Genomic DNA, 9691 nt, shown 5'->3' on the forward strand with positions numbered 1-9691 from the left:
ACAACCTCGGCGCCGGCGCCCCGCTGCTTACCCCGCCGTCCCCCGTCGCTAGGCGCTCGTCGGACCCCGTCGGCGCTGTCCTGTCGTCTCTCCCTCGCCCTTCCCCTTGCTCAAGATCGTGCCCGAAGGCTGCAGACGCCGCGGCCACCGCCGCCCCGCTTGTACCTCGCCGGACGCCATCGCCGGACTGCCTCCCCGTCGTCCTCTCCGTCGCCTACTCGTCGCCGTCTTCCTCCTCAACGGCTCCAACGAGCCTCGCCGCCCCAGATCCCCTGCAACGGGGGTGAGCAACGACCCCCCCTCTCCTTCTCCCCCTGCTCCTGGCTGCGCCCTGGCCGCTCACATGACGGCGCGTGCGCCCGTCCCCCTCACCTCTGACCGAGCCCGCACTTCGTCGGAGCACACCGACACCCGCGCCCCGCTTGCTCCTCGAGCTGCGGCTGTGTCGTCTGCGAGCGCGCCATCGAACCTCCCCGTTGCTCGCCCTGCCCGACCACCGCTCCCCGTGCCCACCTCCGCAACCGGCTCCTGCCCCGCGCCCCGGCACAACCCCGCCGTGGCCTTGCCACTGCCGCCAACGGCGGCTGGATTCGCTGCGCCTGTGGCCGGCGCCCCTCCCCTGTCGATCTGGGCGTATGCCCAGTCGGGCTGGGCACCAGCGCCCGTAACGCCCGACCCAGTATGGCCCTCTGGGCCACTGCCAACGGGGCCCACGCCCCAGAACGTTTTAATAAAAAAAAGGGAAAAAAAGGGAAAAAAATAAAAATAAATTATTAATTAATTAATTAATTAGTGGATTAATTAAGTTAATTAATCATGTTTAATTAATCTAATTAACTAGTTAGTTTACTTAAACAGTAATTACTTTAACCTAAACCCTAATCAACCTAACAGTGTATGACAGGTGGGTCCCACTGGGCCCACATGTCAGTTTGACCAGTCAACACCTCTGTTGACTGCTGATGTCATGATGACGTCAGCAAACACTGTTATGGATAATGTTGAATTAAATTAAATTAACTCTGTTAATTCTAGAAAATGATTAAATCCTTTTTAAAATTAATATAAAATAAACCGTAGCTCGGATGGAAAAACTTTGTACATGAAAGTTGCTCAGAACGACGAGACGATTCTGGATACGCAGCCCGTTCGTCCGCCACACACCCCTAACCTATCGAACTCGCAACTTTCCCCCTCCGGCTCCTTTGCCCGAAAACGCGAAACACCGGGGATACTTTCCCGGATGTTTCCCCCCTTCACCGGTATCACCTCCTACTGCGTTAGGTCACCTCTAGCACCGCGTATTGCCATGTTACGCTTTGTGATGCTTTGATTGCTCTGTTATTTATTGTGTTCCCCCTCCGTTACTTCTTTCCGGTAGACACCGAGACCAGCGCCGCTGCTGGATGCCCCGATCGACTACGTTGTTGACGACCCCTCTCTCTTGCCAGAGCAACCAGGCAAGCCCCCCCCTTTGATCACCAGATATCGCCTACTCTTTTCTCTATACTGCTTGCATTAGAGTAGTGTAGCATGTTACTGCTTTCAGTTAATCCTATACTGCTGCATAGCCTGTCCTTGCTACTATTATTGTTACCTTTACCTGCTATCCTACTGCTTAGTATAGGATGCTAGTGTTCCATCAGTGGCCCTACACTCTTGTCCGTCTGCCATGCTATACTACTGGGCTGTGATCACTTCGGGAGGTGATCACGGGCATATACTATATACTTTACACTGTTACATTACCTGTGATACTGTTCGGAGATGGGGGCTGAAAGGACAGGTGGCTCCATCCCGGTAGAGGTGGGCCTGGGTTCCCGACGGTCCCCGACTGTTACTTTGTGGCGGAGCGACAGGGCAGGTTGAGACCACCTAGGAGAGAGGTGGGCCTGGCCCTGTTCGGTGTTCGCGGATATTTAACACGCTTAACGAGATCTTGGTATTTGATCTGAGTTGGCTACGAGCCTATACGCACTAACCATCTACGCGGGAGTAGTTATGGGTATCCCGACGTCGTGGTATCAGCCGAAGCACTTCGTGACGTCAGCGACTGAGCGGCGCGCGCCGGGTTGGACTGCGTTAACGCAACTTCCTTTGTAATGGAGGTTGCTAGGTCTGCTCACCGGCCGCGTACGCAACGTGCAGGTGTGCTCAGGGCGATGGGCCCAGACCCCTGCGCGCTTAGGTTTAGACCGGCGTGCTGGCCTCTCCGTTGAGCCTAGGTGGGGCTGCGACGTGTTGATCTTCCGCGGCCGGGCATGACCCAGGAAAGTGTGTCCGGCCAAATGGGATCAAGCGTGCTGGGTAAGTTGGTGCACCCCTGCAGGGAAGTTAATCTATTCGAATAGCCGTGATCTTCGGTAACAGGACGACTTGGAGTTGTACCTTGACCTTATGACAACTAGAACCGGATACTTAATAAAACACACCCTTCCAAGTTTCACACACAACCCGGTGATCGCTTTTCCACAGGGCGACGAGGGGAGGATCGCCGGGTAGGATTATGCTACTGCGTTGCTACTGGAGATGCTACTTGGAGATGCTACTTGGAGTTGCTACTTGGAGGACTTCAATCTACTCTCTTCTACTTGCTGCAAGTCGAAGGCTGCCAGAAGCGTAGTCATCGATAGGACTAGCTATCCCCCTTTTATTCTGGCATTCTGCAGTTCAGTCCACCGATATGGCCTTTTACACATATACCCATGCATATGTAGTGTAGCTCCTTGCTTGCGAGTACTTTGGATGAGTACTCACGGTTGCTTTTCTCCCTCTTTTCCCCTTTCCCTTCTACCTGGTTGTCGCAACCAGATGCTGGAGCCCTGGAGCCAGACGCCACCGTCGACGATGATTCCTACTACACTGGAGGTGCCTACTACTACGTGCAGCCCGCTGACGACGACCAAGAGTAGTTAGGAGGATCCCAGGCAGGAGGCCTGCGCCTCTTTCGATCTGTATCCCAGTTTGTGCTAGCCTTCTTAAGGCAAACTTGTTTAACTTATGTCTGTACTCAGATACTGTTGCTTCCGCTGACTCGTCTATGATCAAGCACTTGTATTCGAGCCCTCAAGGCCCCTGGCTTGTATTATGATGCTTGTATGACTTATTTTATTTGTAGAGTTGTGTTGTGATATCTTCCCGTGAGTCCCTGATCTTGATCGTACACATTTGCGTGCATGATTAGTGTACGATTGAATCGGGGGCGTCACACGCAGCTAGACAGACAGAGTGACTACGTCAGCGACACCAATCAAGAGTGAAAGTGTCACCGATCGACACATTCAAGAATAGTGGCAAGGGACCGGAAGTCAGATGGCTCTAACAAGCAGGAGCACCTACAGGGCACACATCATTATTCCAAGGACACCAAGGTCGCGTCGGAGTTTGACATGATGTCCTTGCCCTACTACACTCCATTCAGCGGCATGGTTAGTATGACTACAAAGATGCACTAGAGAAATGGTCAGGCAAGCTCGCAGAGTTGAGCGTGGGAAGGCAGCCAGAGAACGGCTATGGTTGATGTTCTGATTAGAGGTTCAGAGTGTGGGGGGCATGGTAAAATTCATCCCTTCTTTTGAAATTTGTAGGAAACCAGAAACAAGGGCACTCTTGTATATATGACAACACTTGGTCCTGCTTGTGTTAACAGATAGTTTTGTCAGAGAGGAAAGCAACTCTTTTTGAAATGAACTTGTATGTAAGTTGTGGAGTTTCAATGCAATTTTTTATTTTGTTTATTTGTTAGTTGTAGGAAGCTGGATGTAATGTTGTGATTCCCTTTTTATAATGTTGAAATAAAGCCATATTTCAGATAAATAGTTTGTGTATCACTGACTCATCTTGTTGCGTGATCTTTGTTGCATATCACTAAGCTTAATCTCTATTAGACATTCTTCTGGTGAACTAATAAATGGCTGCATGGTTACTTGTTATATGTTGCATGGTATTTTCTTGTATTTGATGTACATGATGCAAATAGAAAAACTAAAGTAAATAACGAAGTTCTCTTTTTTTACACTCGGGAGGAGTGCATTAAGAAGTAAAGATTCATGGTTTGAGTAACAATCATGGGAAGAACCCGAGCATGATTTCCATCTTTAATTTATCTTGGCCACTGCTACCAACCGTGTAGTAGCAGATGTTGCCGCCGGATGTCTAAGTCCCTGTTTAGTTCATAAGTCATACGACTTTTTTTAGTCCCAACTTATAAGTTCCAAGTCCCTAAAAAGTTCCTACATGTTTGGTTCCGGGGACTTATAAGTCTCTATAAGACCATATTACAACTATAAGTCCCTATAAGTCTCTCCTTGAGAGCCTTATTTCATAAGTCCCAAATGCCCACTTTAAGTCCTTATAAGTCCCTCATGTTTGGTTTAGATGAGACTTATAGAGGCTTATTTAAGTCCCTAGACCAATAAGTCCCTGAAAACAAACACCCTCTAACTCTTCATTATCCATATAATTGGCTAACCCTTCATTACCCATGTTAATGTGAAGTTCTTAGTACATGACCATATTGTTGGTCTCCTACCTCAATACCCGCCTGAGAGCAGAGTTTAAGAGGAGATGGCACACGATGCGTGTAGCCGGAGATACATTGAGCACGTGTAGCCGGAGATACATTGAACACTTACAGTTGTTGTAATTTGACCGCTTATTGCCTTTATAAATGTTTATGTCCTGTGGCAACGCATGGGCATCCAACTAGTACATATACAAGCCAAATGCAAAAGGAGGACCTGAGAAAATGTCCACAATCTGAATGCATGGTGGTATACAATATTGGACTCAAATTTTGGTGTCTATATATAAGAAAAACGCTAGAAACCAATTAACAGTTGTACGTACGTCTGGTTTTGTTATGTTGCGGGGTATGTAGCATAGCTACCGGTTGAGTTCGGAGTCAGAGAAGGAAACATGGAAAACGTGGGTATCAAGCAACTGCATGCGTTTGTAACTGTCTACGGTGCATTCGTGTATATATTACGTCCTCTGAGAGTGCATACATACCGTACCGCGCACGTATTCCAGCTTGCGGTACGTCTTGCCGGTCGACCCTCGTCTATACTCACACGGCCGTTGGATGGAGTGATTCATCATGCATGACAGAATGTACGGCCCTTACGCGCAGAACTCTTCTCAGCCACACATGTAGCAAGCGTGCGGCCTACGTATACATGCAGCGACAAGCGCGCGTTGCGGCTGGCATTCAAACAAACGCAGCAGCCAATCTCTCCCTTTTTAAACATTCGCGAGAACGCCGTCGACGGTCGTGAAACTCCATGCATCGTGAACTTCTCTACCTCTCTATGTGCATCTCTATCACAAACAACGCTATTGCTGAATTGCAAAGCACATTAGTTCGACGATGAGACCGAAGTTTGTTTCAGCGGCGATCTTGATGGTCGTGACGGTGCTGATCCTCCTCGCGTCGAGCTCGGCGCGGGTGTTGGGCGGCGAGGCCTTCTCCGGCGAGCCCATCATCAAGCTGTGCCGGCATTTGTATAGGCGGCGGCTTGGGGGAGGGCCAGGGCCATCGTGTGGTACACACAGCCCACACGGTGGTTGCCCACCCACCGGTTGAGAAGCGGCGCACATACCAACCGGGCTGAATGTGTGCCTCGGCCGATGTTAGCTCATCCGTCCTTCATTTTTGCACTTTTTATTGGCTTCTTCGTTGGTAGATCGCCTGGCAATCTTCTGGTCGTGGATGCGGTCGGTGTGCATCACGTGTGATTGTTCTGTTGCTGTCATGTTCTGGAGGTTTTAGTTGCTATTTCGTATTTTGGCTGTAGGTTTCTTCACATAGGTCTGATGCCTGGTGAGGTGCAGTTTCGTAAGGCCCCCTTTGTCCCATGGACCTTGTGAATCTGATCATGTCGTGTGTGTGGTGTTAGTGGGTTTTTGCCCCGTGGTAGACGTCTCTATACTAAGCATCTACAGCGGGTTTCCCATTCATGCCCCAACTCGCTTCCCCTTACCCGCCCCTTTTTCTGTTTGATCAGTGGTTACTTTAACTTGTACTGAATATTTTTGTTAATAAATTAATGGAAAGGAGTATCGTCCGCGTTGGAATTGTTGCACGTTCCAATTTTGTTTAACCAGAAAATGGAATTGTTTACATACTCCCTTCATTCCTAAATACAAGACCTTTTAAGGATTTCACTATAGACTACATATAGAGCAAAATGAATGAATCTACACTCTAAAGTATGTCTATATACATCCGTATATAGTCCATAGTGGAATCTTTAAAATGTCTTATATTTAGGAACGAAGGGAGTACACCATTTTGGTTGATATTTCTGTGCCCTTCGATCATTTTGTACGAACTTCTTGTTTCTGTAAAACATGTTCCGTCTTAATCTTGTGGTTAGGTGATTGATCGATGCGGATGAAGGAACCATTCTAGAACACTTGTACTGGTTGGGCACCTTTGTGGAACAAAATAAAGAAGCTAATGTGCGCACCCCTGTCGGGTTTTGTTGGGATATCCTCTTCGCTTGGGCTGTAAAAGTATATTAATATTTTTTTTTGAAAGATCTAAAAGGATATCAATATTGTCAGTCCTAGATGACACATGGATGGAAGAACTATTTCACCTTTTGCTACTATGCCCTCAACCTCCTGCCTGATCTTGTTCATGTGGGAAATCAACAACCTGTCTAAGAGAACAGCAGCCTATGCACACGAACTGAATGTTAGACCTCTGTATCTTCACGCAGCACAACATCAAAATGTTGAGCTCCTCAACCCTTTTTTTTAAGAAATTTGCTTCATACCATGTATCAACTATTCACAAATGGGACACATTGCTGCTAGTATTTTGCAAATAAATAACTAAATACAGATTTGCTCAAACATATTGTGATCCTTAAAGGCATAAGTTAAACTAGACCGGATCCCTGAAGACTCCAACGTTATGCATACAACGGTCATTGATTAACGTACTACACCTTCATAGCTTTCTTAAGATCTTTGGCTTTACTGTTGTCGGTGAAGTGGCCACACACAATATTCATCATCCTGTTCAGCGCCTTTGTAAGAGCCAGCTTCACCTCGGCGGGATGCAGAGCGCCGCTTTCATAAGGGTATCTCCAGCCGCGCTCCCAACAGGCCCTTCCCAGACGATTTTGCCGTGCCGGCGCCAAAAAAACGGCCCAGTCGCGCCCTCAGAAGCCCGTTTTTCACAGGCTCGGGCCAAAACTGGTGCCGGCGGACCCAGGCCGAACCCGACGCCCTGGGAGGCGCTTGGGGAGCCGGCACAAGCGAAAAAGGCGCGTGGTCCGCCCTGGCGGCGACCCGAGGGCCTTTTCCCGCCGTTTCTTGACGCTTTTCCCTCGCGTCTCTCCCGCTCGCTCGCCTTCCTCCCGCCATTCCCTCCCTTTCTCCCGCCAAACCCCCTCCCGCTCGTCTTCCAGTCGCCGCCATGCCGCCAAAGAAGTACGCCATGCCGCGCGCGGCGGCAACCGCGAATGGCACCGTGACCCAGCCGAAGCAGAGGAAGCCGAGGGCGCCGCCATCGAAGCCACCAGGCCTGTCGAACGCCGAGTGGAGGGTGGAAGTTCAGCGGCGCGACGCAGTCACCGCCGACCGGCGGAACAGGGCCATTGCCAAGAAGGCCCGCGACAACGCGGCGCGCGCGGCGGCGTCTTCCTCATCGGTCGACCAGGCGAGGATGATGAATCCACCCGTCGTCAGCCACGCTCAGTATGCGCCCTGGGGACAGCAAAGCGTCGGATCTCCATGGGGTTCGTCGTCGCCCGGCTACGCCGACGGCGACGCGCACGGTGGCTTCAACCCAAACGTGACCTTCCCCAATGGCCACCCCGCGACGTGCACACCCTCGTCCGCCTTCGTCGGCGTGCAGAACCCTCCATACAACTACTCGCCGCCCGCCGCCTACGTGTCAAGCTCCCGCGCCCACGACCCCACGGACGCCAAGCCCGAACGACGCCTCTACATCGCCGCCCAGCAGTGCCGAAGCCGCGCCGACACAGCCCAGCACCGAAGCAGCTCCGACACCGCCGAGCCCGCGCACGCCGACTCCACCAACGCCTGGAGCCGACCCCGCCGGGTGAATCATTGCGCACGCGAACTTGCGGCGTGCTTGTTTTTTGTAACGCCAGACTACGCCCGATCGCCGGATTTGTGGCGTCTTTTGAGAGTGGGAACGACCAAGTTTAAATTTCCCGGATCCTGGGGCCGGCGCTTGGGGGCGTGACTGGGAGCTAGGTCGCCCCCAGAGGCCGAATTAGCGCCGGCACGCCCCCAGGCCGCTCTATTTAGGCGCCCTGGGGGCCGAACGGCTGGAGATGCCCTAATCAGCGATAAGCTCCTCCATCTTGTGAAACATCCTGCTAATGCCATCACCGTTCTCTTCCTTGCCGGGCACCTCAAAGCATCCAAACCATGGAAGCACAATATGTGTTGATGTACTCCAGGCACGGGTTGCCTTGTGCAACTTTCGCAGGATAGTGAGTGTTCCTTATCTTCACAGGTACATCTCGCTCCTCGTCTTCCATGAAGATGGCGAACATTGGATCTTGTATCCTAGCATGTTGATGGTCTAATATCAAATTGGGGAGCTTACTATGGGACAGAATAATAGGCCCATGCTCTTCACCCTTCATGTCTCTGCAGTATTCTCTGGTCAGCGTGCCGACATCCTCATGATCCCGTCCTCGTCGCTGCTCTCCAGCCCGATGCTCCTGATTGATTATAGTGAACCTCTCGTCCAAACTCATCATCGGAATTCGGAAGTAGAGCGTTCCCTGCAGCGCAGATGGGCGCCTCGCCTGAATTTTGCATGGGGGCAAACAAAACTGGATCGTAAACGCGTCCGTTTCCGGGTGATGAGATTCGGGGAGATGACGATGCGACGAGGTTTTGAGCGAGGCAGCGGAGGCGATTGAGATTTGCTGAGCTTTGCCTGGATTGCGTCGTGGGGTATATTTGGGCCTTTAGGACAGGGGGCGCGTGTTAGGCGCCGGTGGACCGTAGGATGAGGCTCACATCAGCCGTACGATCTCGTCCCTATGCCCTGAATGCAACCTTCCTCCTCATCAAAATCAAAAACCGAATCGGCCAACCGTTCAAGTGATCGCGGCCGGCAACTCTCAGTCCGCCGCCGTAGTTGATAGAGGCAGAAATCAGGGACCGGTAACGGCGCTGTCAGACTTGAACAGAATCATCTAAGTTCAGTTTACTCAACTGTAGCATGTGTAAGCTCAGACTGGTGGTGGAACCATGGAAGAAGCTGTGTCTTTCAAATCAAGATTTGGAGAAACAGGTGTGGCATTATCTTGATTTTCCATTTAAAAAAGGCTAGCATCCACAACAAAAGACCTAATTTGCTCTAGAATTAGACATTATGGAGAGCACTCAAACTGGAGCAGTCAAACTTAGGAAGATCACTAGTACACTATCCTCTACTTAAACGGCTAAGCTAAACAAATTCCTCACTATCAGCAACCCAGGATACGTCAGGTTTAAGATTCACATCAACATTTTCCACCACGCGGATTGTGATGAACAAACCCAGAGCCCGGCGTACAAAAGATTAAGAGATGAATCCCGGCAGTGGCATGACTCAAAAATGAGCTAAAAAAAACTAGAAGCAAACAGAGGTGTAACATGTACAGTTAAGTCAGACCATGAAAATCACATTGAGTGCAGATACGAATATAAG

General features: G+C 50.5%; 1 long non-coding RNA gene across 2 annotated transcripts in view; it reads left to right on the forward strand.

Annotated features, from left to right (window-relative positions):
• The window catches only part of LOC119315300, a 6746-nt gene extending 2981 nt beyond the window's left edge, over nucleotides 1-3765 (forward strand). The window contains exon 4 of one of the 2 annotated variants that reach the window (XR_005152682.1): nucleotides 3216-3765. This is a non-coding gene — a long non-coding RNA (uncharacterized LOC119315300). Of the gene's footprint in view, nucleotides 1-1381; nucleotides 1461-3215 lie in introns of those variants that run through there. The other variant, XR_005152683.1, reaches the window with a different exon arrangement.
• Nucleotides 3766-9691: the final 5926 nt, after the last annotated feature.

Source organism: Triticum dicoccoides, chromosome 6A (assembly GCF_002162155.2).
Source record: "Triticum dicoccoides isolate Atlit2015 ecotype Zavitan chromosome 6A, WEW_v2.0, whole genome shotgun sequence".
Classification (NCBI taxonomy): domain Eukaryota; kingdom Viridiplantae; phylum Streptophyta; class Magnoliopsida; order Poales; family Poaceae; genus Triticum; species Triticum dicoccoides.